The sequence below is a fragment of the Diabrotica virgifera genome, chromosome 7 (genome assembly GCF_917563875.1).
Source record: "Diabrotica virgifera virgifera chromosome 7, PGI_DIABVI_V3a".
NCBI lineage: Eukaryota > Metazoa > Arthropoda > Insecta > Coleoptera > Chrysomelidae > Diabrotica > Diabrotica virgifera.
Window position 1 is genome coordinate 136,116,180 of NC_065449.1, and position 26,059 is coordinate 136,142,238.

The following is a 26,059-nucleotide window of genomic DNA, read 5'->3' on the forward strand; positions in this document are numbered from 1 at the left end:
CGTACTCAATAGAAATACAACTGTTTTATACATTGATTCATGAAATACATTGTTTCAGTCAATGTCAAACAATTAATACACCTCTAAACGAATGTCGTGCATATCTGCATAAGACGTCATGTGCACTCGGTAGTAGTAACGGTATGACGTTCTCAGACGCCATCAGCATACCAGGCATTATCAGGGCCCCCGTAAGAACTACTGGCGCCTGTGTGCAAAAAATGATTTTGGCGCCCCTTAAGGCATTTTGATATTTTTTTTTAAATTTTTTTTTGAAGGTAGGTAGGTAGATGCAAATAAAGCAAAATAGGAACAAAAAATAACACCATAGCAAATCTTAATTAAATAAAGTTTAAGGGGATTTATTGAATCAATTCTGCTAACCATCTTCTCACACATAGAGGGTTTAGACTTAACTCGAGAACATTTTTGCTCACCTCACAACATCCCACCTTTTTGTGGATGGCGAACCCAGAGTAACGCGATTTTCAAATTTTGTCCATTAAGGTACGTTTTATCGCTGAAAGATCGTCGCTGAATCTGAGCATCGATTGCGGTATACTGCTTGTGTGATTTGTTGGCGGTGCGTGTTTCGGAGTTTTGTATTTGAGAAATTTTTGTGAAGTGAAGCTTGTTTTTATAAGTATGTATCATTTCATAATTTCCTAATAAATGGTTGTTTATCACAATTTTGAAGTATCCTTCTTCATGTCTTCTTTTAAATATTGCATGTTTTTCTAATCTTGTAGCATTGGACAATTCTTTCTTCATCCTCTATTTCCTCTGCTCGCATGTATTTTAACAATAATTGTTTTCTTTGAATAATAATATTAATATTGTCCGTCTGTCGTCTGTCCGTCCGTCCGTAAACATAACTCCTCATTATACCAGGTAGAATGAAAATTAGGTGTCCAATGAAAGCTTATGATCCAGGATACTACAACAGGTGAGAAAATTTGACCTAAGACTTCCGCTCTTAGAAATGCAACCGCAAGTACTATTTTAAAGTCAATAGTACAAGCGATGTAATATTCGACGCGCTATAGCAAGATGAGAACAAATATATACGTACTTCTGGTTTCATGACTGTCTGCCCGTCTGTTCGTCGTCCGTGAAAATAACTCCTCCGTCATTCCACTAGGTAGAATGACAGATGAGATGTCGAACGAAAGCTTATGATTCAAGGATGGTACTAAAGGTGAGAAACTTGACCTAGGACTTCCGGTTTTAGAAAGGCGACCGGGAGTACTGTTTTAAAGTCGTCGGAATATTCTTCCGGTTTTAGAAAGGCGACCGGGAGTACTATTTTAAAGTCGTCGGAATAATATAAGCAATATATTATTCGACTCGCCCATACAAAGGTTATAGACGCTTCAGTCAAAACGGCTCCTACAATCCACACAACCACACGCACAATCAGATACACCGCATTCACTGTTCAGCTACAGAGTTGCCAGATGTGATTTTATAAATCTCCCACTTAGAAACTGAAATTCCCTCAAATTGAAGCTCCAATTTCCCAAATTTAAATTTTTGGCACATTTTAATGAAGTAGTAGTCATATGTAAAGAAGAGTAAACCAAAATTATACTACTTATTAACAGAGGCCCTGGAAATAATTAATAGGTCCTATCGTCTTCGATTATATGAGGGTATAATATACAGTTATATGTACATTCGCAAATTTAATTCCCCTAGACGGTTTCAAATTACCAAAAAATTGTGGGAAAATACCCCAATCTGGCAACCCTGTTCAGCGACGATCTTTCAGCGATTAAACGAGCGAGCCGCGCCAGTAAAAACGTACCTTTAGACGGGACTTACCATAATACTTATAACAAATCCACAGGGTACCAGGCGGTGCCGTGGTCGAAAAATTGTTTAAACAATTTTTTTTAAACAAATTCACAAAAGAAAATTTTTCATTTTGAACAAATTTTTTTAGATAACTATGGTCATTCTGAGTAAAAAATGGTTCCTTGTCATTTTTCTCTAAGGTTGATTGTTGTCGAGTTATACGCGATTTAAGATTTGAAAAATGCGAAAAAATGGCCATATACCTAACTCGACAATAATCAATTTTAGAGAAAAATCACTAGAGAACTTTTTTGCTCAGAATAACCCAAATTATCTAAAAAAATTGTTCGAAGTGAAAAAATTATTTTTGTGAATTTGTTTAAAAAAGTTGTTTAAACAATTTTTCGACCAAGGTACCGCCTGGAACCCTGTGGATTTGTTATAAAGACCTCTTTTTGAGTAAGCTTTTGCAAAAAAAACCATCGAAATAATTTCGCTAACGGGGGCAACGATACAGCTTGGGCTATAGCGCTAATTGTTAATAATTAAAAACAACAGCTTTGTAATAAAATAATGACAAAAATTTCTTCAGTATCTTGAAGAATGGGTTTTAAACTTTGACTTCGTCACTTTTTGACTCTCATATTAATAATTTTTAATCGAGTTATTAAGCCTTAAAAATGGCCATTTTCGCATATTTTTAAAGTTTAAATCGCGTATAACTCGACAACAATCAATTTTAGTGAAAAATGACAAGAGGCATTTTTTACTCAGAATGACCCAAGCGAGCTAAAAAAATTGGTTCGAATGAAAAAAATTATTTTTGTGAATTTGTTTTAATAATTTTTCGACCAAGGCACCGCCTGGCTCTCTGGATTTGTTATAAAGACCTCATTTTGAGTAATTTGCAAAAAAGTCGAATCGAAATAATTTCGCTAACGGGGACGACGATACATGCCGGTCTAATTAGTTATTTTATGGGTACGCGATTATCAAATATTGTTGATTCATCATTTGAGTGTCACACAATCGTTGGCTTATAGATGAGATAGAATTACCGCCCACACACTACTACTTACATGTTTAGAATTTTTCCACGAAATCAGGGCTTAGTTAGGTATTTATTATCTACAGTTTTGTCTACGGAATTGGTGTTTGTTATTTTTATAGCAGGATTTTTTATTTTATATCTATAGAAAGACTAATAATGTCATCCAAACAAAGTAAAACTGATCTATTTAATTTCTCAACTTTTATTTTAAAATTAATTTTTGCTTTTTGATTTTTTTTGTAAATATTTTGCAATTTTTTATCCTCAATTTTTGCGCCCCTAAAGGATGGCGCCCGTGTGCATTACACACTTTGCACTTATGGTAGCGGGGGCCCTGGGCATTATGGTATGAGGAAGATTCACCTTGTATAATATGCTCTTGATAGGACTGGAGCGAAAAGCACCGAATAGGCACCAAGCGCTATTATGAACAGATTTTTATAAATCTATGTCAGCTTCAAAGTATTTTCATCGGTACTCCATTGAAGATGACTAAGGCCCGCTTGCTCATTCGGAGTTCAACTCTAGTTCAGCGCCATTATCGAGTTCAAGGCACGAAGTGCGTACCACCGTACAATGCACTTCATACATTGAACTCGGTAATGGCGCTGAACTAGAGTTGAATTCCTAATGAGCAAGCGGGCCTAAGCGTTTTAAGAATGTTAAGCTTTTTGGAACAATTAGCTTTAAGTTCATATATTGTGATTTTTCAAATTTTATCTTTAGTAAAATAATATCGTACCGAGAATATTGATTAACAACAGATAGTGAGCAACTGTTGAATAAAATTTGGGGCATTTTGGAAAATTTTATTAATTTAGTTTTGCTCTGAGAGAATGATAATCCTAGTTTCTTCTTCTTCTAGTTTCATTACCATTATCGATAGTTGGATATCATCCCAGGCAACCAAATAACGTTTATAAAACGTTGAAAAAACGTCATAATTATCACCAAACGACGTCAGTTTATCACGTTTTTTCGACGTCGAAGATCACGTGAATATGTCCCACCATAAGTCACGTCATTTTTATCACGTTTTAAATATGTGATATGAAAAACGTAGTTTTTACGTCGATTTTGCGTCGTTTTTTAGATTTAATTTTCATTTTATGGTTTTAGAAATACACAATAATTGAATGGGTCCACCACATGGTTTGTTTTTGAGAAGTCAAAGAAAAAGTTTTATATTGTGATAATGGTGAGTTTATACATTTTAAAGGTGAGTAATACAGTTTGTATTTTGTATTTAAAAACTGTATTACTAACCCTTAAAATGTATAAACTCACCATCATCACAATATTAAAACTTTTCCTTTGACTTCTCAAAAACAAACCATGTGGCGTTTACAACGTTATTCGGCAGGCCCATTCAATTATTCGTATGGGCATTGTTAGTATTGCAATTTTTCCATTTAAGTAAAACCAAATGGAAGGCTTGTTAAAATGCATAGAATTGCAATATCCTCAATGCAACATATATAACATACATAGAATTTTCACTTTTTATATTATAAGTATTTACTGTGTCAAAAGTGAAACAACATAAACTAATAAATCATTTATTAACAAATTAAACATTTAAGTCACAATGTAATAACAAACTTAAGTTTAAACCATTTAAGTTATATAATATATATAATTATTATAATTATACCACACACTTTAAAGGTACGATTCCGACAACGACTGCAGATGGCAGTTACAGTTGTCACCATGACAGACGTCATTATTTTGCACTAATAATTTGCATAATTATTAGCAACTGACGTTCTGCCTGACAGCAGTTGCAGTCAGATGTCGGAATCAGTCTCATACAGATAAATAGTGCAAAGTAGTAACGTCCATAACGCCGAGAACTGCAACTGATGTTTGCAGTTGCTGTCTGCAGTCGTTATCGGAATCGTACCTTTAGTCAAAAATTAATACATACAAATAAGACCCAATATATTGAATTTCAATGAAAACTATCTGCTTTATATTTATAAATTTTAAAGAAGACGATTGAATGATAAAAAATAGGACAAAACTATAATAGTCTGTGTTCTCACATTTATATTTCCATACTCTTATAATCCTCAAAATGATTTCAAATAATTATTACAAATTTTTGCATACAAAACGATCCACAGACACCTGAAAAATATATTTTTTGATTAAGGGACTGTAATAACCAAATTAAAATGATAAAAACAATTTACATGTGATATCTGATAATACACACTTAAAAGACTAATAGGGCTTTTTATCGACTGTCATTTGTTTCGAGTATCTGTCATGTGTCACATAATATTAATATATCTACGCGATATGTCTTTGATGTGTATCATTGGTATACCAATAACGTATGACGTAGATATAATATTAATATTATGTGACCCATGACAGAAGCTCGAAACAAATGACTGTGAATGAAAAGCCCGATACGCTGTGAGCTCGTACGTAGAGGGGATATTTACAAATTCGCGAGCACCAGTATTGGCAAGTCTGTAAACGTTTACCGGAAATTTGACATAAATGTCAAAGTGATTAATTTAAAATTAAAATTAAAAACATTAATTATAAAAAATATTAGTTGGTCAAAGCTGTGGTATATATTTTTACCTTAAATATACTTACGTTTTAAATACTGAATTTAAGTTTTTTTAATGTTCCGTAATATGTAATTATAATTTAATCTAAAAATCTTAGCGCCATCTACACGATAGTTGTGAAAGTATCCGAAGTAAGAAATTCATATTTTATCAATAGAACGTCAAAATGTTTAGCAAAATCTTAAAAAAATCGATTACAATTTAATTACATTTTTGCGTTGTAAATGTTAAGCGATAACAATTGAATAATAAATTTAAAAATTACCGGTGAAAGTTGAATTAGTAATCTGCTAGGAGCGCCACCAGCGAAGCTCAGAGCGTATACATAAATACTCATGATAAAGAAGTACATTATAATTAAAAATGACTAACCATTTTCATATCGCTGCAACATGAAGCCAAAGCCGTCTTATATTTTAGTTCGTTTAGAGAGCGCAACAAGCACTCTGACTGAACAGCTTGAAAACTCATTAGTTTTTTACCAGAGAATGTACATAGCTCTAACATATGTACATGCATTGGGTTCTTCTTCTTCTGTCTTGCTGTGGGCATACTCAACTGCAAATAAGATTGCTGCAATATGGCTGCAAACTTCACTATTACCGGCAATACACATACAATGTGCATTTGCTATGCCATTGGAACTGGCTATCACCCAAGCATCTAGTGGTTTAGCATTAGCTTTTTGGGAATTCTTCACCTAAAAAAAATATTTTATCTTTGTGGGAAAGCTTCAACTACAAAAATTTATTTTCATTATAGTATTTGCGTTCTTTACAATGATTGAGAATATTTTAAAATGAGACATTGATATAATATAATTTTAGAACAAACAATCATGACTAGTGTTGCCAGGTGCGATTTGTTTTTAATCGGTACATAAACAAAAACAAATCGGGATTTAGGGTTGTAGATCGGGACAAATAAATCAGAATTGCATGAAAATCTGGTTTTAGGTTCTACTTACTGTCTACTTCAAAGTTGAACTTGTACCGTTAGTTGCTTTTACTTGGGGGATGACTGTTGCAGTTAACCCTTCTCGGGGGTAAAAAAACGCGCGTTTAAAATAAGTACCAAAATGAAAATGGATCAACTGACTAACTCTAAAAAACTTTTTTACTATATAATTTTTAAACTAAGTCAATACTTTTCGAGTAATTTTATCAAAAAAAATATTCTTAGCAGAAATGTAGCTTTTAAAAAAGCAAAAAAAATTGTATGTTCAGAAAGTCTATAAAACCAGTAAAATCAAAGTTGTAGCTAATCAAAAATACGTTCTTATTCGTCAAATTCTAAATCGAATGTTTTAACTTGACATAACCAAAAAATTAAACAATTTTCGAGCAAAATTTTTTTTAAAGTGCCTAAAAAAATCTTTATTTTTGTTTTATATAAAAGTCTCTAGCATTAAAACTAAGTGCTACCGCTTTACCATTTGCTTTATATGTGTATTGTTTATACGTTCTGTAAGGTTTCCGGTTGGGAGTGCTTAGTTTTAAAAAAAATTGGTTTTATAGTAAAAAAATTTTTCCTAAAATATTGGAAAATGCCCTTTTTTCAAAATAACTTAAAAAGTATTAAGGATACTAAAAAGCTCACGGAGTAAAAAGTAGGTAGGTTTTGCTTTTATAAATATGATAGATTCATTTTGTTTTTCTGTTAGACAAAAATTGGTTCAAATATGGCTGTTCATATTTTGCATACTCGTGATTAGTGACTCATTCAGGCCCTTTCAATCATGTAAAAAATACATAAGTAAATTGTTTGTAAAGCGGTAACGATTAATTTCATTTGGGGTGCTAAGTAGGAGGAGATTTTCACGATTTTTTTACCAAAAAAAAAGGAGTCAACTTGATTTTGAGAATAACTCTCTTAGTTTTGATGCTAGAAACTTTTTAAAAACAAAAATGAAGCTTTATTAAAAAAAATTTAAATGGTTTTTCCCGAAAAGTCCTTCATTTCTTGGTTATTTCACGTTGAAATATTTGATTTGGAATTTGACGAATAAGAACGTATTTTTCATGAGCTACACCTTTGCTTTTGCTGGGTCTATAGACTTGACGAGTTCACAATTTTTTTTATATTGTGCTACATTCTTGCTAAGAATATTTTTTTCGATCAAATACTTACTTTTTGAGTTATTTCTGAAAATCGCCTAAAAACGTGAATCTTTTGTCGAAAAATAAACATTTTCTATCGTAAATAACTCGAAAAGTATTAAATAAGTTAAAATTCTATAGAAATAAAATTGCTTAGAATTAGTCAATTTATCCATCTCCGGACTTATTTTAAACGCGCGGTTTTTCACCCCAAAGTAGGGGTGACTGTCACCCCCCGATTTAAAGCAACCAACGGCACAAGCCGTCCAAATTTTTATGCAATTCGGAGTTGATCCTGAAAATTACACGGTATCGCCGTATTTACAGTTCATGTACTGGACTACAAGGTGTTTCTATAATCTGTATTTAATCTTACATAATAGTAATAATCAGACAAAATTGCAAAAAAAAATCATAGATTAAGTAAATTATTTCGTGGGTGAAAATCGGGACATTTAGTGTCCCGATCAGGTACAAATCGGTACGCGTCCCCAGACCCCTGAAAATCGGGACGTCCCGCGCAAATCGGGACACCTGGTAACGCTAATAATGACTGTTTATTATTCTCTTTTCTATCATAGCAATTACATGTCGTCGACCTAATCTGTAAACTGTGTAACTCCATTTATCCAAATTTTACAGAGGCACAAAAAATTATTTCGCTAAATTTGACTAATGCGAATACTACGTATCTCCCATTTTAAAAGATAGAATGCTAAAATGGAATATTTTATAGATAGGTACTAACATTTGTACCTTGTTTAATGAGTGTATTAATATTATTTACCACCAACTCTTTCTTGAAAATATCACTTTCTAAACAGTGAGGTCAATCGTGTGGTATGACAAACTGGGGAGTTACATATTTTTCGTACTAAATTTTCTGCAATGGAGATACAGTGTATACGAAGATGTCACTATTTACTCTTCTGGTAAAGTTATGCATGTGCATCCTATTTTAAACGAGTAGGGATTTTTTCAAATAAATGGCAGTAATAACTCATTTTCAGAGAAATATGGAGTTACACAGTTTACAAATTAGGACGACAATATGTCTGGTTTCATACAGATATATAAACGTAAATAAATGTAATACAGTGGTACCTCGATATACGAGCGCCCTAAGATACGAGTGTTTCGGTATATGAGCCGCCGAGCGAACGATGTTTTGCTTTGAGATGAGAGCAAAATTTGAGATACGAGCAACCGCTTTTTATTAAAATTCATGCCACTTTAAACATTGACATTAACATTTATGACTACCTACTTCTAACTTGAAGGAGGTGATAAAGGGTATAATGCCAGCTAAGGGCGTTACAATAACTTCCAAGCTCCGGACCTCTCTCCATGAAAATATGAAGAAACTAATGATGGTGTGGGTGACAGAGAAGCAGTATCAAGCAGGAACCTTAACACAAAGCATCATATGTGAGAAGGCACGAGCGATTTATGAATAGGAGGAAGAAACAAACATCTTTAGACAGTTTTTTAAACGAGCTGCAGATGAAAATAAGCAAAGTGTGACGAAAAAGTGAAGAGCACTGACGATAATATGTATGTATTTTTTGTTATTTATAAATAAATGTTTCTTCTTGTAAAAACATTTTTCTTATTTAAAAACACTTAACAAAAACAACTAAAGTGATTTTTTGGGACTGGAACGGATTAATGACATTTCAGGTAATTTCAATGGGGAAAATTGCTTTGGCATACGAGCAATTTGACATACGAGCAAGGTTACGGAACGAATTACCCTCGTATGTTGAGGTACCACTTTATTTAAAACCCATTTATCTGAAAGACACTAATACTGTTATCTATATATTTTTAATGGTGAATAAATAAAATAAAGGCTTACCTTTCCAACAATAATATAAAAATCATCAAAACATCAAATGTTTCACAACAAATCCAGTTGTGAAGGCTTTTGTATGCTTTCATCTGCTACTTAAAGTAGTAACTGTGAGACTCTACCAATCTATCTATAATAGCATTATAACAGTAATTGATGGAATGCACTGTAAAATCCAATTCTGATGACTGAATTGTATATGGATCTAAATCTCCAATTATTTTCAGCTTCAATGAATATCTAAAACAATAAAAGAAATAATGTTATTGCTTGCAAAATTCATCATTATTGATACATATCAGGGAAAAATGAATAGTAAATAAAAATTGTTTCGCCTACCTTTCTAAAACATCTGCGGAGTTTCCAATAATAATTTCCTTAAATAGGTAATCACTTTGCATTGTGGTAAATTTATAAAATTTACAAATGACAAACAAAAGTTTTAAAAAATACACACAAAACAGCCAACAAAATCAAAATGAATCCAAAATAGGCAAAATACTAGGACTAGGACAAACAAACGACAACGATACAAACATAACCTTAGTTTTGTAACTTTTAAGCTCCAAGCTCCTCCCAATTTCGTGACGTCAGACTTAGGCTGGCTGAAATAAAAACGTCTTTTAAACGTATTTTAACGTCATTAATCTTACGTATTTAAAATCACCTACAAAAGAAGTCGATATGACGTAATGTTCAACCACGTGTATATATTCCTCCAAATACTGACGTTTCCTCGACGTTGTTGACGTCACTTGGTTGCCTGGGATGTTGGCTACCATATTCGCTATCGTGACTTTATTGTCAGAAGCTCTGAATAACGATGTATCCGATTTTCCATACCATTGCCTTAAATTTTTCAGCCATGAGTTCTTCTCCCATGACCACGTTTACCTTGGATCTTTCCCTGGATGATCAATTTAAAAGATTATACAATAATATAATAATATGTATAATAATTGTATTTTTCAGGGTGTTTCATAATGAGAACGAAGTATTCCAGCTTGCGTCTCTTTATTATATTGACCAGTTGTGTTGTTTGGTTCAGCTTCAGCGTTCTAAGGACCTCCTTATTTCTAACTCTGTCGACCCAGTTTATTTTAGTAGTCGTCGTCTTCTTCTTTAAGCGCCATCTCCGCGACGGAGGTCGGCAATCATCATAGCTATTTGTATTTTAGAGACGGCTGCTCTGAAAAGTTCATTTTTGATGTACATCCGTACCATTCTCTCAGGTTGCGCAGTCGTATACCCACAGTAGTCATCTGTATACCCTCATCTCAAAGGCTGTCAAGCGTTTAAGCATATCCTTAGTTAGAGTCCACGCTTTTACTCCATACAGTAAGACAGGAAAGATATAGCAATATGCCATTCGAACTAGAAGGTCAATACTAAGATCGTGACTGCAAAGTACGATTCTCATTTTTTCAAAAGCAGCTCGGGCTTGTTATATTCGGCATTTAATTTCTGCGGTTGAATCCCAGCTCTCATTGATATTAGTGCCGAGATACACGAGTTTCTCTACTCTGTCCAGTTTGGCATCTCCGACTTTTATACAGTCATCCTGTATATAATTTTGTTTGCTATCATATATTTAGTTTTCTTAACGTTAAGTTTTAATGCATACTGATCACAGGTCTGTTTTATTTTGTTCATTAAATTTTGAAGGTCTTCTTCGCAATTAGCAAGTACTAAGGTATCGTCGGCATGTCTAATATTGTTCATGGTTACTCCATTTACAATAATACCTACCTTCGGTTGTCTCCATTAAGGCTTCCTTAAATAATCCTCCGAATACAAGTTAAAAAGTAAAGGCGACAATATACAGCCTCGTCTCACTCTTTTTTATACAGTGCGGTGGAATAAGTGTTGCTTCCCCTGTTAACTTGTTTATTTTAAGAATATAAGCAAAACGCTCGGACAAGTCGATTTTTAAACTAACCATAGTATATTATAGCATCAACGTTTCGAACTTTACGCGATCCCTCTTCAGGTGACAGCCATAACTTTGATTTTTTTAAATGGTAAAGTACATCATGCGACACCTCATTTACCAGCTTTTAAAATACTGATTTCAAAAATGTATAATACTTTATTCCTTTTTGAGATCGCAGGCCCAAAATTTCGGTCGAACTCTTTTTAAACGCATTTATTTTTTTCGAATTCTGAGAAAACTAATAAGTATTTTTGAAAATTTTAAACGCAGAATAAAAGATTAGATTATTACCGAGGGCTGACAGTCCCTTAGAATAAACAAAAAGTTTATTTTGAATGATATATTTGAAATTAAAAATCACACTAAATTTTCTCTTTTTTCCACCACTGTGACTTATTAAAATAAACATTATAGGAGTTCTCAGGGACTTTGGACCATCGAGAATACTGTAATATTTCATTCTGCGTTTAAATTTTTCAAAAATATTTATTGGTTTTTTCAGGATTCGAAAAAATGATTGCATTTAGAAAGAATTCGACCGAAATTTTTCGCCTACGCTCTCAAACAGGATTAAAGTATTATACATTTTTGAACTCAGTATTTTAAGAGCTTTTAAATGAGGTCTCACATGATGTACTTTCCCATTTAAAAAAATCAAAGTTATGGCTGTCACCTGAAGAGGGATCGCGTAAAGTTCGAAACGTTGATGCTATAATATACTATGGTTAGTTTAAAAATCGACCTGTCCGAGCGTTTTGCTTATATTTTTAAAATAAACAAGTTAACAGGGGGGGGGGCAACACTTATTCCACCGCACTGTATTTATCTAATCAGATAGTTCTTGTTCAACTTTTATTCTTGCCACTTGATGCCAGTATAGATTTGTAATTACTTATTCGTAAATCTTTATCGTCCAATCCAGCTCTTTCCAATATTTCTAGCATTTTGGTTGTGTCGGCCGTTGTCAAAAGCCTTTTCAAAATCAATTGCACAGATTTACACATTTTGATTTATATCTCTACATCTCTGCATTAGTACTTAAATACTAAACCAGGCCTCTCTTGTGCCCCAGCCACTCCTAAACCCAAATTAAATATTGCTAATTCTGTCCTCCAACAGCGTGTACATTTTGCTGTGTATTACTCCCAGACAAATCTTCAAAACGTGACTCATCAAACTTATTGTCCGATAATCACTGCATATCTTTGGACAATCTTTCTTTAGTATTGTGACAAATGTCGACTTTAACCTATCAATTGGTAATATCCCAGTGTCATAAATTCTGTTAAAGAGATCACACAGTGCTTTAATTCCATTTTCTCCTAAAAACTTTATTATTTCATCACTCACTTTATCGGTACCAAGTGCTTTTCCATTTTTTGCCGTTTGTATTGCACGTGTAACCTCACTTTATGTTATACATGGACCAGATGGACCTGTTATAGCAATCGGTGTATAGTGTTCTTCTCTCTCACCATCAAATAATTCAAAAATGTATGTAATTTTCCCATTCTTTCAACTAATCATTGATGTCTAATATTCTGTGTCCGTTTCTGTCTACTAAACTTTGGGAGAACTGTTTGCGTTTGTTTCCGGCAAGCTCTTTGAATTTCTTGTGCAGATAAAATGTATTGTATTTCTTTTTATATTGTTCAATTTCATTACGTTCTTTACTATGAAATTGTGTCATATCTTCTGCCTGATTATTGCATGGATCCTCTTGTATTCGTTTTTATCTTTATTTCTGACTTCTCTTCTTTCATATATGAGTCTCAGTATTTCTTCTGTCATCCAACCTTGTTTTTTCTTGTTTTTACTGCACCTAATTTTGTTTTTTGAACGATTTTTAATATATCTTTAATTCTCATTCAGTTTTCCTCAATAATTTCCTCTTTTCTTGCTGTTAATTTTTTATTCTAATACTCGTATACTAGTTATTTCTTGTTTTATACGTATTATCATTTGACATCAACAACGAATCACAATGGACACATGCTCATCGACTTTGCAAGAGAAAAAAACCTTTTAATAAAAAGTACCTACTTCCAGAGAAAGGAAATACACAAGGGCACTTGGAGATCGCCGGACGGTCAAACGGTAAACCAAATAGACCATGTTTTAATAGAGAAGGATGTAGAAAAAAGCATAATGCATATACGTACATATAGAGGGCCAGATATAGATTCAGACCACTTTTTAGTGGGAATAAAAATGAAACAAATAATACCTATAAATAGAAACAGAAACAGAGAAAAACGCATGATGAACAAGCTAGTCAGGTTACAAACAGAAGAAGAAAAAAAGGTATACCAGTTGACACTTAACAAAAAACTGGAACTTATTACAGAAAATGACAATGTAGAACAAACATGGGACTTAATTAAAAATACTTTAAAAGCCGTAGCAGATGATACTGACAAGCCAATCAAGAAACAACAAAAGGCATGGTTCGACGATGAATGCAAACTAGAAATAGAGAAACGGAACAAGCTACGATTAGAAAGTCTAAGACTGAAATCAAAAACAGCGGAAACACTTTACATAGAGCAAAGAAGAAAAACCAGCGCAATTTTACGAAATAAAAAGAGAAAATTTTACGAAGATAAGTTGAAAGACATTGAAGAGAATTACAAAAATAATCTTATTAGAAATTTATATCAAGGCATTAAAAATCAAAAAAGAGAATATAAACCACAGCCCATTTATTACAAAGATAAAGAAGGAAAAATGATATTTGATGACCAAGAAATATTAAAACGATGGAAACAATATTTTGATGAATTGTTAAACGGGGAGTACACAAATAATCACAATGAAGAAGACACAGATCATGGAAATGAAGAACACATAAATCACGATAATGAAGGATACACAGACGCCATAATGAGTATGCAAAGAGACAGTACGGAAGATATAGCACCATCCCTAAATGAAGTTGAAATTATTATTAAGAATCTAAAAAACTATAAATGTCCTGGAAGTGATTCTATAACAGCGGAAATGTTAAAATATGGAGGAGCGCAGCTGACAGACAAAATACACAAATTACTAAAAAACATATGGGAAAAGGAAGAACTACCAATGGAGTGGAAGCAAGCAAAGATATGTCCTCTTTATAAAAAGGGGGACAAAGCAGAATGTCAAAAGTATAGGGGCGTGGCACTATTAAATGTAATATATAAGATATTAGCAGTCCACATCAAAAATAAGCTAGCAAGAAGTCTTAACAATAGCATAGGTGAATACCAGTGTGGCTTTAGAAAAGGAAGAAGTACTATAGACAACATCTTTACTTTAAGAGAAATACAAGCTGAGAGCTATGAATATAATAAACCAACAATGGCACTCTTCTTAGATTTTAAGCAAGCTTTTGATAGAATAAAAAGAAAAGAAATATATAAAGCGTTAAAAAATCTAGAAGTTTCACCAAAAATAATAAGAATGATAAAGCTTACACTTACGAAAACAGAAAATAAAGTAAAAGTTAATAACAAACTAACAGAAAATTTCGAAGTGAAAGAAGGAGTACGACAAGGGGATCCGTTGTCATCACTGCTATTTAATGTAGTATTGGAAATGATAATAAAAGAGGCTAATATTAACAGATCAGGACATATATATCACAAAAAACATCAATGTTTGGCATTCGCGGATGATGTAGTAATTCTATCCAGAAGCAAGGAACAACTAAAAGAGGTAGTAGAACGACTAGAAAAGGCAGCTCGAGAAAAAGGACTTTATATAAATGAAACAAAAACTAAGTATATGGAATGGACCGACAAAAAATTTGAACAAGGGCAATATTTAATGATAACAACGAATGAAGGAACAATGTATAAATTTGAAAAGGTAGACAGATTTGAATATTTAGGGACCTTATTTTCTAGTAAACCAAATATCCGGGATGAAATACACAAAAGACTAATGTCAGGGAATCGTTGCATATATGCACTCAATAAAATACTCAGAAGCAAAAATATATCCAAAGCAGCTAAATTAAGAACGTATAAAACTGTGATACGACTAATAGTTACGTATGCCTCAGAAACTTGGACTATGACAAAAACCGAGCAATCAATGTTACAAGTATGGGAAAGAAAAATACTTAGAAGGATATTTGGGGGAAAAATAATCAACAATCAGTGGACACGAAGAACAAACAAGGAGTTAGAAGAATTGTATAAGGAGCCTAATATAATTGCAGTTGTAAGATCACAAAGACTTAGATGGTTAGGACATGTCCAAAGAATGGCCCAAGTTAGAATGCCTAAAATCATGTTAAGCGCTACAATAGGTGGTAAAAAGAGAAAAGGAAGACCTAGGACCAGATGGAGCCATGAAGTTAATGATGACCTGAAGTATCTCAATGCAACCAATTGGAAAGAAAAAGCGAAGAACAAGCAAGAATGGAGGAAGATTGTAAACCAAGCCATGAGCCTGCTTGGCTCGAAGTGCTAATGTATATATATATATATATATATATATATATATATATATATATATATCATTTGACATATATTTTCTCTATCAATAGTAACTGTTTGCTTATTCGTCCTTGTCAATGTGTCTTATTTTTCCTACTGAAATATGTACTATGATCTGTTGGCATGTACCTATATCTGCACTTGGATATGATTTGACTGCTAATATTGAATTTCTGTATCTCTTATTGATACATGTGAAATCTATATGGTTACGAACCACTCATTCACGTGTAACTGGTGGTGATATCCAGGTAGTGTATCTACCTAAAGATGACGTTTTGGAAGTTAGAAAATTGTGTTTGTTATTACTTATAATTGCTTTTCTACACAAAAAGATGCCAATAATCCTAGTTTGTCAGATTTATTTTGACCGAGAATTTCTGCCCTTTATAGAACTTCACATGTGATGTGAACATATTTAACATGTCAGTAAATGATTAGGCATCAACGCATTGAATACATTTTATGGGAGCAGGAAGAGACGTGCATAGTACGTTGATTGTAAGAATGAATAGAAATGAACTTAATAAAGATCCTCGAGGGACGCCCTGATTTTGAGGAAGAAATTTAGAAATCATCCGTTTACAATAACTTTAATGGTTCTTTCAGTTAGAAAGTTTTTTACAAATAAAAGAATGTTACCATCTAAATTTTCTTATTTCATATTTTTTTGGATATATTTCGTTTTTCAGTCTACTCACTTTCAGCTTTCACTAATTATTTTCTGCATTCGTCATCGAACCATGACTTTTTTAATTCTTTACTATTTTTCGTTGCTTTTAACATACCTCTTTCAATTCTTTCCAGTATTTGTTTCTCATTCTCATCTTATTCCATTAAGATGTGTGTGTGTTCTTGTTTAACGAATGTTCATAATTTATATTTTAATATTCTGCCATTAATCTTCTTCTTCTTCTTCAGGTGCCATCTCCGCTACGGAGATTGGCAATTTTTGAGGCAGTAACTCTAAATAGTTGTTTTGAGCTGCAGCCAAACCATTCTCTCAGGTTCTTCAGCCATGAAATTCGTCTTCTTCCGATGCTTCTTCTGCCATTTATCTTTCCCTGCATTATGAGTCGCAGGATGCCATACGCCTTGAATCACATGTCCGAGGTACTGTAGCTTTCTTTCTTTAATTGTAAGTTCAACTTCCTCCTCTTTACCCATTTTTCTCAGTACTTCATTATTTGTAACTCTATCTACCCACGACACCCTCATAATTCTTCTATAGGTCCGCATTTCAAAGGCGTTAAGTCGTCTCATTGTCTCTACATTCAACGTCCACGACTCCACTCCATAGTATAGTACACTGTATACGTAGCATTTTGATAGGCGTACTTTAAGAGCTAATGTTAATTCTTTGCTTCATAGGACCTTTTTCATTTTCATAAAATTAGAACGTAAAGTTTTCATAAAATTTTCGATTCTGACTTTGATTTCTACAGTGTAGTCATTATTTTGTGTTATAAGTGTTCTTAGATAAGTGCACTTTTTTACTCTTTCGATCTGCTGGCCCTCTACTGTAGCCGATTCGCTAATCTGTCTACACTACAATCACAGTAAAGCTGCACTAGAAATAAACAAGCACGAGGAGCACTCCCAAATCATGATTTGGGAGTGCTCCTCGAACATTCAACGTGTCTTGGTTTGTTTATTTCTATTTAGTGCATTTTTATTGTGATTGTAATGTACACAGTTTTGTCTCAGATTAGCGAATCGACTATATCAAGATTTCGTTAATATTATGGTTGTTTTTACTAATTTTCATAAACTTCGTCTTTTTGATATTGAGAGAGAGTCCATACATACTCCCTACTCCACTTTACTATTTTACTTGAAAAAAAGCATAGCATGTGATCTGCCTTTAAAAAGACAACCACGTGCAACGGTGACAGTAAAATTCACGAGTTAGAGATTCCATATTATATCACGAGGGAATTTTGTGACATTATTTTTTTTGTGACGGATATTCTTGAGTTGGGGTTGATATCATGTAATCGAATGAACTATCTTTCAGTAAATGCCGATATAATGAGTCAGATTAAATAAATTATCAGAAGAATTTTTTACTAAGCAACAACATTTTTGTTTAATATTAATATTTTTTGTATTTTGACAACGGCATCCGATTTGGACTTCGAAACATTAATTAAATCATTTTTTTAGCAAAATTGTGGCTTATTTCCCATTAAAAATAGTTAATTGCAAAAATGCCACAAGAAAATAGCTTCAGAACAATATATTTGAGGTTCTTCTATTTCCTATTCCAGCTAGTCCTTTGACTTTTTTATGTAGGTTGAAGTTGTCATATCTGTTTTGCAGTTCTTATATTTCTTTACATTTTTCAGAGTAGGTTTCTTTAGCCTCCCTAACTTTTCTTCTTATTTGGTTTTGAAGCTGTTTACAGCGGGTCTTATTAATGGTTTTGTTTTTCCTTCTTCCATTCATCTGTATAAAAGTTTATTGTTGTTGCGGTTTTTTGCGTCTTTTTTGGTTGAAGTTGAAACCTCGCAATAAGACGACTGTGATCAGAAGATACGTCCACTCCTGGATATGCCTTTATTACCTGAATTGATTTTCGATATCTGTGCTTTATTAGGATGTAGTCAATTTGATTTCTGATGATTTTGTTGTCTTTTTCAGCTTTGTTTAAAGAATGTACTGTTCTTACGATGTCAGTTGGACCAGTATAAAAACAAAATTCGACACCGATTGTCGGCACCGTTTGTAAAACATAGGCGGCGCAATAGAAATTAATGAATAAACTTTTATTTTTAAATTATGGTTCAATATTTGTTAAACAGTAATAATGTTGTTAATTGTTCACATTTCTTTATGAAATTGACACCAAAGATAATTAAAAATACATAATACAAATGAAATTTAACGTGCTTATTAATTTGAGAACTAAAGAAATAAGACTACACTTTGAATATACACATAAAATACATGAAAACGAACAATTCGTCTTCCAGTCAATTCATGACTAATGGAGAGATCACTTTTACTACTGTAATACATGGGACATATTTTTGACAAGTTGAAATATATCACTATCCGTGTGTTCAGAACTTGATTCGACACTTGTTGTGTTTATAACTACCACACCAATATTGGAAAAGAAGTAAAAGGCGCAATTTACACAACAGTTATCAGACCAATAATGACATAAAAATACGCGGCAGAAACACGACTTGATACAGAAAGGACAGAAAGAATGCTAGAAACAGCAGAGATGAAAATACTTTGAAAAATCGATGGGATATGGGAAGAGCTAGAAGTACAGATATACGACAGATATGCAAGGTGGACAATATTAATAACTGGGTAAAAATCAGAAGAGTATAATGGAACAACTACATGAGCCCAATGACAAAAAACAAAGTAGTAAGGACGGCGAGAGACGGTTCCCCAATAGGAAGACGATCAGTTAGGTCTGTATCCCGCGTATGAAAAAAAAAGTTGATTAATAGTAAGCTGAAAATTTGTTAATAGCTTAAACGGTGTCTAGTCGGATAAACTGTGATATATGAGAACATTGTAACAGGGGCAGTTTTAATTGTGGAACAGGTTAAAAATTTGGAACGGTCAGACCACGAAAACGGCACATGTATTTTGTCCGACACAACAGACTTAAACTTTCCGAAACAGAGATTAAACTCTCATGCAAAAATCAGACTGCTATTTATCACCTGTCATAATTCCTGTCATTTGACATATTCTACATGTTCCACTCATTAAAATGCCCATTTGGTGATATATAGTAGGCTGATTTTAGCATGAGAGTTTAATCTCTGTTCGGAGAGTTTAAGTCTGTTCTGTCGGATAAAATACATGTGCCTTTTTCGTGGTCTGGCCGTTCCAAATTTTTAACCTGTTCCACAATTAAAACTTCCCCTGTTCCAGTGTTCCCATATATCAAAGTTTCTCCAACTAGACACCCTTAAGCTATTAAAAAATTTTCAGCTTGCTATTAATCAACTTTTTTTTCATACGCGGGATCCAAAACTAAGTGGGAAGACCACGAAAACGATGAAATGACAACTTACTGGAGACACATTGAAAAACAGACAGTCATGTCTACACAAGAAGAAGAAGAAGGAAAAGAAGAAGAAGATATTAATATTGGTGACACAGCAAGATAATATTTTTATTTTACTTGAACATGAGCTACACAATTTTTCCAAATGTCACTTTTGACTTGTAAGTATATATATTGTATTAAAACAGAAAATAGTGAAGAATTACAAAGAATGATGGAAGCACTAGATAGTGAATCGACAAAGATGGGACGGAACATCGCTTACAGTAAAACAAAAGCCATGACTAATCAACAAGGAGAACCAATAACTACAGTGGCACAAACAAGAATAAAGCAAGTAAAAGAGATATTCTAGGACAAATCACTAAGTTAAATAAAAAAAATCAGACCGAAGAAATAAAAAAAAAATATCCCCAATACCTAAAATCAAGAGTCTTCAATCAATGTACACTCCCTCTCCTCATATATGGCTCTTAGACATGGACACATACAATAGTACATTATATACCGCGGGACTGAAGTAGTACATTTAATCCTGAAGGTAAAGTTTATGGCCCGACCGCAGGGAGGGCCATAATTTACCTGAAGGATTAAATGTACTTCAGTCGCAAGGTATATACGATACTTTTCGTACTTCCGGTATGATTTTATTAATTATTTCAATAATTTCAATCAGTTTTTTCTCTCTTCAACTCATTTAATAAACTGTCTTTAAAATAAGTTACCATAGTAACATTGCGTTGTGACAGTTATAATTTAGAAACATTGTCATTACTAGTGTCATTGTAAAGAAACATTGTTATTGATAATTATTGGTATCATGAGTGAAGAAGGTGTATCTGATATTGATAAAAGAGCAGCCGAAGTAGGTGAAGAATTGTTACCACCGAAATCTAGAAAACTATACGAGCAGCAGTACGATGCTTTTAAAAAGTGGTGCCGCTTAAAAAATGTGAGACAACCTACTGAAAATGCGCTGAAAGACTGGTCAATATGACGAACTGTCACAATATTAATTTGAATATTAACGTTAATTACCATTCTAATTAATTATATTTTTCAATAAAATATCCCTTAAATTCGTTTGTTTGTGATTTAATCGTTCCGGGAGTTTCGTCAATATTTAATCCCGGAGGGATTAAATGTGACACTTTAGTACCTGTCACAAGGGAGTGAAGTTGTCACTTTAGGCCCGGAAGTACGAAAAAGAAATTATGGAAAAAATAAAAATATGAAACATGAAAAATTCCATTCATTACATTATCCAATCAGCGGACTGAGCAAATTGACGTCATTAAATCTCGCATAATATATGGGACATCCTGTATAAACAATAATATTATTAAAATTTAAAATTGATCATTAAAAGTATATAATACTTACAAATCCAATTTAATGTGCTTATTCATTTTTTAAGTACTAACGAAATGAGACAAAAAATGTATTATAAAAATAAAATAATTGTAAGTTATGACGACGACACTGTTTATTTAGTGTTTATATTGCTTGCCGCCTTTGAAACATGAGAAGGTATTTTGACCAGATAACGATATGATTTGAGCCTAAGCACTTCCGAACAATTTGACCAATTACTCTTCAGTATTGCCCAATAAGATACGTTAGAAAGTAATAAGCCACACCCGCGTCCATGTGGACTAATACAAGGAGTGATCAATTTTGAAGCAAGCAAATGTTTATATGGTTTATCTTTATTTTTCTATGCTCTTCGTAGAATTACTGACCGGACCCCAAAAATGCTTTTGGTCCAACTGACATCGTAAGAACAGTATTTGCGGCTATAACATTATGCTCCTGACAAAATTCTATTAGGCGATTCCCTCTGTCGTTTCGTTTTTTTTTTATGGCATAGTCTTGGGTGTCAATTAGCCAGTCACAACTTTTTTGTTTTCTGTTCATACATAAAGAAGGCAATGAGGTCCTTAGAGTTCCATAGCAAACTCTTCTACAGCTCTCTACTCAGTTCAAAAGCTGGCCGCTATGGACTGTCCAAGTTGCTCACCACATTTTCCATTATACATCTTCTTCTTCTTCTCTTTTTATATGTACATAATATTATACCAAATTATCAGTAGTAATTGCACAAGAGCTCTAAAATTATTGAATTTTTCCCGAGTGTCACTTTGGCAGTTTTAATTTCACGAGCCGAAGGCGAGTGAAATTATGTCAAAGTGTCACGAGGGCAAAAATTCTATATTAATTTTAGAGTTCGAGGGCAATTTGTTGCGATTATTTCATGAATAAAACTGTTTAAAACCAAAATTTTATTGTAATTTATATATGTTAGTACCAATTAGTGAAATTAAACACACAGTTGTTATAAATATGTATTTGACGGTTGAAAGTCATCACTTTTATAATTTTTAAAACATTTGTCATTAATGTCACTGAATGTATTTTTTCGTAGCAACGAAGGTCATCTGACGTAATATACTTAACGACGGGAGATTATCAAAAATTATCACCTTAATTTGCATGTCTGCAGCTTTCTATTGGTCAGAATCTCCTATGAATGAAATAATCAGTATTAATAAGTTAAGAGATTAATTTTAGTTTCACAGATAAATTTCATTAAACAATCATATATATTCTTGCTGTTCAGAGACAATAGATAGGATATATTGAAAGGTGGAAAAACATTACATTTTATTAAATCTTGGATTAAATTATATGTGCATGGAATGTATTTTGCGCACTCAAAGAAAGTGTGATTCAAGTCACCAACCTTCTGACATTCTGTACAAAGATTTGAATCAAAAACTTTAATTCTTGCTAGATGTAGAGGGAAACATGCATGTCCAAACTTCATTCTAATTAATGTTGTTATATATCAGGGGTGGCCAAACTGCGGCTCGCGAGCCACATGCGGCTCTTTGAAGGATTACTTGTGGCTCTCGATTGTACCCGAGTTATTTTTCAATTTTGTATTAGATATGATTTAAAAAAATTATTATCGTTCCATAATATGTGTTTAAAAATGTCTTTTAATTTACTGACAACAAACATGAAAGACTTTGTAACAAATTCCATTCCCATCCAAGATAAGAATGATATGACACATCGAAAACTGCGCTAACGAACATTACATAAGAGTGGCGCAATGTAAAAGTCAGTAATCAACCGAATCCAGACCGATTTTTGTATAAATCTTGCTACAGATGTAATTTGTAATTTATATTAGGTACACATTTTGCATTTAAGTCATTTTACTCGACTTAGAAAAAAATTTTTACCATATTATACTAGAAAAACTTAACGAGTAGGTATATAAAAAAGCCGGAAGGAATATTGACCGAACTCCAAAATAGATTTGAAGACTTAAAATATGTTAAATCGTCTCTTCATTTTTGTCCGAATTCATTTGAAATGAGCATAGTTCATAAGGTGAATATTTTATTACATATTACCAATATATGACCCAAACAACATCTGGAGAATTAAAATTAATAGAGACGCAAGTCTGAATTTCACGAATTATAAAATGGAATAAAATGGTCCACACAAGTACGTTGTTCCTAATATGGAAATAATTCGACAAGCATTCTTTTTTAGGGTACCTTCTTGGATTCTGGTACAAATTTCCAAAATTCGGTATTCGGCGTCGACTTATAGTTTGATTTTCGAGCTTGATCTTCTTGCGATGTCTATTAAGCCAGATCATCCATTTCATAAGTCCATATTTGGAATAGTTTCATATTTTTTTGCTAATTTTTTGCTAATTTATTACCACAAAAACAAATTTTTTGCTCCACCCCTAACCGAGAAACAATGGTTGATGTAGCTTAATATTATTATGTCACATCATCGATAGCCATATCTCGCGAACCTAAAGAGCTAGAAAATCGTACGACGCGGCATATTTTTTTGCTAATTTATTGCTGTCGATCTGCATATGCAACATACCCCAAAACCACCCCTGCTTCCCTTACAGCTAAACAACACCCCCAAAAAACAACGAAAAGTCTTGAAAAATGATTTTTGTGATATAGTTGACGGTTGATATTTAATTGCTAATTTTTTGCTGTCATTAGCCGTAAAAACAAATTTTTTGCTCCACCCCTAACCGAGAAACAATGGTTGATGTAGCTTAATATTATGTCACATCATCGATAGCCATATCTCGCGAACCTAAAGAGCTAGAAAATCGTACGACGCGGCATATTTTTTTTTCTAATTTATTGCTGTCGATCTGCATATGCAACATACCCCAAAACCACCCCTGCTTCCCTTACAGCTAAACAACACCCCCAAAAAACAACGAAAAATCTTGAAAAATGATTTTTGTGATATAGTTGACGGTTGATATTTAATTGCTAATTTTTTGCTGTCATTAGCCATAAAAAACAAATTTTTTGCTCCACCCCTAACCGAGAAACAATGGTTGATGTAGCTTAATATTATGTCACATCATCGATAGCCATATCTCGCGAACCTAAAGAGCTAGAAAATCGTACGACGCGGCATATTTTTTTGCTAATTTATTGCTGTCGATCTGCATATGCAACATACCCCAAAACCACAACTGCTTCCCTTACGGCTAAACAACACCCCCAAAAAACAACGAAAAATCTTGAAAAATGATTTTTGTGATATAGTTGACGGTTGATATTTAATTGCTAATTTTTTGCTGTCATTAGCCGTAAAAAACAAATTTTTTGCTCCACCCCTAACCGAGAAACAATGGTTGATGTAGCTTAATATTATGTCACATCATCGATAGCCATATCTTACGAACCAAAAGAGCTAGAAAATTGTACGACGCTGCATATCGTTTTGCGAATTTATTGCTGTCGATCTGCATAGGCAACATACCCCAAAACATCCCCTGCTACCCTTACATCTGAAGAGCACTTTTAATAAATAATTAAAAATCCTAAATTTTTGCCGTCTTAAATCGTTTGCATTTTTCGTTTCTGTAAACTTCGTTTTTCTTGGATCAAAATACGGCTGTGGACTTATCTTATAAATCGATGAAGTATTAGTTTTTTTTTTAATTCTTATTTATGACTATTTATATACTCAATCATACTAATGTACACTCAAAATGTCATTTAACCAAGAGAACTAAAATTTGGTAAACCCCCAATTTGTTGTGCTATGGAAGCTCACTCTTGTTTAGATAATACAGTTTAATAATAAAGAAGAAAAAAATCGACGTTTTTCGAAATTTTTAAATATTTTAATTTTTTTATTAATGTTCCGGGCATATTTGAGAAGGAGCATAAGTCAATTATTATTTTACTGAAGGTGTCACCTAACTTTATCTGCAAAAATCCGAATGCCACCTCTCACCTCCAAAAATAGACGTTTTTTCACAGATCCTTACTGGTCTACTAGTAAACCGTAGAAAATTCAATTTTAAATTGGTCACTTAAGCACTAGAGTCCGGCGGCTTGGTTTTTATGGTAATTAAAAATATTTATTTTTTACTTACGCATATACTGTAGGACATATTGTATGTGTTAAAATTAATTTTAAACATTTTTTATTTACATTTAACCTTACAGGGACCCACCCTCTTACGGCATGCTTGCATTAATAACTGATATAGTATAGCTTTTGTATTATTCTTGTTATTGTTAGAATTATTGATACTAAAAGAACTTTATAAAAACAGTTAAATCTAAAAATTACTTAGGTGAACAATTTAAAAATTTTAATATCCAGCAAAAAATGTAAGCATGTCCCCACTTTTTTTATTTATTTTAAAAATACAAAACCTACAAATATGTATCACTATTTAAAATAATTTAATTGTAGTCATCACTCTACCCACGATACAGTAAGGCAATACCAACGAACTAAACGTTTTGCACAAAAGTTGTAAATATCGCTGCGAACCGGTTACGTGGGAGTAAAAAACGGATGTTACTTAAACGAACCGTTACTTAAAGCATTTCACTAAATATTTTACTTACACTATACATACCTATTTATTATACCTTTAACCAGAATTGTGATCATCAGAACTAGAGTCAGTGCCCAAATTAGGTTGAATAACAATTGGGGCGATTGTACGATCCATTATGAGGTATTCATTTTCTTTATCGATAACATGGGAAATGCAATTCTTCCAAATGTCACTATCGAACTCGTTGACTACTTGGCGTATCTTGTCTAGCAGCACTGCGCTCAATGTCGGTGGTTGATTGCATTTCCTTAAGCGCGACTTTATTATGCCCCAAATCATTT

General features: G+C 33.0%; 1 long non-coding RNA gene across 1 annotated transcript; it reads right to left on the reverse strand.

The window, feature by feature from the left end:
- Nucleotides 1–4,391: 4,391 nt before the first annotated feature.
- Nucleotides 4,392–10,054, reverse strand: LOC126888211 (uncharacterized). The gene is made up of 3 exons (XR_007699450.1): nt 9,730–10,054; nt 9,397–9,630; nt 4,392–6,139 (listed from the first exon to the last, which is right to left on the reverse strand). It is a non-coding gene; the product is annotated as an uncharacterized LOC126888211 (long non-coding RNA).
- Between the last annotated feature and the right edge of the window lie 16,005 nt (nt 10,055–26,059).